We start from the raw sequence: 3,357 nt of genomic DNA on the forward strand, positions 1-3,357 counted from the left end.
CAAGCTATATGAATGGTTGAATGTGAAGCTGATGATGTGCCCTGTAAACTTTCACTCAATCCAAAATAAAAACATTTAATTAAAAAAAAAAAAAAAAAGTTTTTTGACCTAGCTTGGATAGCTAGCTGACCAGAACTCACCAGATGAAGATCAACAAGTTTCATACAAGGAGCAAGCATAAATTGCTACAAATTGATCAACAGGACCTTTTTTTATGAATAACATTGCCCAAAATTCCAACCGAAAGGGAAAGATTCGTTTATCCATAAGTAGAGTGTCAAGCTTGCCTCCTCAGTACACTGGGTTGGCAGGGATGGTCCACTTAGATACTGGCTATCAAAAATGGGCGGGGGGGAGGGCTATAAAGGCATGAAGTGGCTGGCTTACAAGCTTTCATGAGCATGCTTAGTTTCAGAATGAGGGGAGTAAGGTAGAATCCCCACTGAAAACTTCTCCTCTTTTCCAGATGAATCTGGTGAAAAAGGATGGGGGAGGATGGGGACAGGATTTTACAATTCAATGGTGAATAACTATTATCAGGGCTGTGATTGCCACAACTGCAAATATAGAAGATACGTAACTAAAAGACAGAGTCGTTTCTTTTTTTATTTCAGAACAGAGAACCCTAGGACCAGCAGGAGGGGAGAGCATGAGTGGAGCAGTGGGATCCTAAACAGAGACAGTGACAGAGGCAGTAGTGAGGAGAGATAGAGCAGCTGGGGACTAGGCCCATGGACTGAGAAAGGCAGTGTGGCTGGCTTGCAAAGTGTATCCTTTGGACATTTAAACAAATATGTATTTTCTGTTTTGTGTGTACATCTGGGGGAAAAAAGGAATAGAGGTAAATACTGTTAACTGATGGGGCATGGAGGGGATTGTAATCATTGCAATGAAACAAAATATGATTTACTGAACGTTAAACTAATCATTTGTCTTGTAAACTTTCAATTTACACAAAAAAAAAGAAACATTAAAAAAAAAGAAGAAGACATGAATTGGCAGAAATAAAAGCCAGATTCAAAAGAAGACATGGAGCTAGAACAGGGTAGCAAACAGTCGGCCGAGCATAATGCCCAAGTTTTATTGTGACTACTGCGATACATACCTCACCCATGACTCTCCATCACCTCACCAAGACACATTGCAGTGGTAGGAAACACAAAGAGAATGTGAACTACTACTCTCAGAAATGACAAAACAACGGCTGCATTTCAACAAGGGAAAATACCTCCTACCCCATTTTCTGCTCCTCCTCCAGCAGGGGGTAATGATCCCGCCTCCCCCCAGTCTCCTGGGTCCTCCTCGCCCTGGTATGATGCCAGCACCCCATATGGGGGGTCCTCCTATGATGCCAATGATGGGCCCTCCTCCTCCTGGGATGATGCCACCCATGGGAGGTCACGTGCCAATGATGCCTGGGCCTCCCATGATGAGACCCCCTGCCCATCCTATGATGGTGCCTACTCGGCCAGGAATGACTCGGCCAGACAGATAAAGACAGAAGGCAGCCTCTTTGTATCGTTTTTCTATTACTTGTACTACTTCACCAGGAGGTCAGGTGCTGTGACTCTGGGTGTCTAACAACATAAGGAAGACTTGTTACTCCTTTCTATCAAAGAGAAAATAGTGTTGAAGTGGAATAGTGGACAAAAAAAAAAAAAATTGTATTGCGACATGTGAAAATAAAATTGTCAGCTCTTTTAGTTAAAAAAAAAACACAACAAACGAGGACATGGAACTGGGATATCATTACTGACACCAGGTGGATCTTAGCTGAAAGCAGAGAGTACCAGAAAGATGTTCACTTGTGCTTTATTGACTATTCAAAGGCATTCAATTGTGTGGATCATAACCAACCATGAATAACACTTTGAAGAATGGGTATTCCAGAACACTTTGTGCACAGTGAGGAACCACAAACAGACCAAGAAGCAGTTGTTCAAATAGAACTATGGAATACTGAATGGTTGTAAATCAGGAAAGGTGTGGGCCAAGATTATATCCTTTCACTATGTTATTCCATCTGTATGCTGTTGTTGTTAAATGTCGTTGAGTCAGTTTCGACTGACGGTGGTGGTGGCGGCGGCTGTGTGCCGTGGAGTCGACCCTGTAACGGATTTCCAAGGCTGTAAATCTTTACGGGAGCAGAAAGCCTCACCTTTCTCCCGCAGAACAGCTGGTAGTTTCGAACTGCTGACCTTGTGGTTCACAGCCCGATTTGTAACCACTACACTACCAGAGCTCCTTAGTCCATACTTAGATGAGTTATTTCAAGTAAAATAACGCTTAATTAACATGTCTCTGTGATCGGTGGATGTCTCAGTAATACACTTAGTGTTGTTAGGATAACGTCAAAAAAAAAAAAAAAAAGTACTTTTGGTGTCATGGATAAAAATGATTTTGAGGTCAGGGCTAATATTAAATTTTTAACCAAACTTAGGGCTAATAGCAAATTCTTAACCAAAATTGCAAGGTCAGTTTGAACCATAAGCGGTTTAAACTCAGCCGCTCCTCAGAAACCTTATACAGGGTCGGAACCGACTTAAAGGCACTTAATAACAACAACACTGTATTTCATCCAAAGCACTCTCTTCTACTAAAGGATGTTTCTCTTTACCTTCAAACAAACCTGTGTACAGTATATAAGAGAAGATGAATGAAGGAATAAAATGAATAGATCTGATAGATGAATAGGTGATGTTTGCTGTATTTTTATTACAAAACACAATGGACTGACAGACCAGAAGTCTACTTGAAAGATCACTTAAAGTCAGAAGTTAAAATAGTAACCACTGGATATTGTCCAATACCATATAGTAAATACTTTATTAAATTCACAGTATAGTCTGATGGGGAAGTTTTAGAAGTTAAAGTGAAAGTGCCTATCACAGCTCTAACATCTATGAAATCTCTACCATCTATGAAAATGAAGAACACAACTGAAAAGACAAAGAGATGCGAGTGTGGGGTGAAAAGGCCAAAAGGTCACCACACAGTGACCCTCAAGAGAAACGCACACTAACCACTGAAACTCATGCCCAACTTAATGAGACCATCTCCCATCCAAAGTAGGGGGCGACTCGACCTCGCGACCCAGAGATGGAAACCTCTTCTGCGCTATTGACTACATTCGCCCATAACATTAGCACAAAGAAACCCCGAGAAATAAAACATGGTCCCTATGGGCGCCGGAAGTAGGCGACCGAGAACTCTCCCCAGCCCCGCACGCCAAGGAAGGCAGCCAAAGCGCGTCGCGTCTCGGAGATGTCTCCATCCGACCTTCCTCTGTTTCAGAACTTGCTCACCACCACCCTACCCCACCCCGCTCCATTTTCACCTTCCGAAGTGGAAGCGGGT

The 3,357-nt window shown here is 42.4% G+C and overlaps 1 pseudogene; it reads left to right on the top strand.

Moving 5' to 3' along the window:
- The first annotated feature begins 1,069 nt into the window (after positions 1-1,069).
- On the top strand, positions 1,070-1,495 carry LOC102840045 (annotated as a pseudogene).
- The last annotated feature ends 1,862 nt before the right edge of the window (positions 1,496-3,357 follow it).

Source organism: Chrysochloris asiatica, unplaced genomic scaffold (assembly GCF_000296735.1).
Source record: "Chrysochloris asiatica unplaced genomic scaffold, ChrAsi1.0 scaffold00289, whole genome shotgun sequence".
Taxonomy (NCBI): domain Eukaryota; kingdom Metazoa; phylum Chordata; class Mammalia; order Afrosoricida; family Chrysochloridae; genus Chrysochloris; species Chrysochloris asiatica.